This window comes from Rhincodon typus, chromosome 35, assembly GCF_021869965.1.
Source record: "Rhincodon typus isolate 14 chromosome 35, sRhiTyp1.1, whole genome shotgun sequence".
In the NCBI taxonomy this organism is placed as follows: domain Eukaryota; kingdom Metazoa; phylum Chordata; class Chondrichthyes; order Orectolobiformes; family Rhincodontidae; genus Rhincodon; species Rhincodon typus.
In genome coordinates this window covers 6805818-6806018 of record NC_063366.1, presented here as the reverse complement: position 1 = coordinate 6806018, position 201 = coordinate 6805818, and positions in this window count along the sequence as shown.

Here is a 201-nt window from a genome sequence, read left to right as displayed (position 1 = left end):
TCTAGGCCCGAAACGTCAGCCTTTCTGCTCCTATGATGCTGCTTGGCCTGCTGAGTTCATCCAGCCCTGCACCTTGTTGTCTTGGCGATATTACAGTTAGTTTTCTGATGTAGATCGTTAACATAAATTATAAATAGCTGAGGTCCAAACAATGATCCCTCCATGCCTCGCTAGTCGCTGGTGTTACTCGGAAACTACACC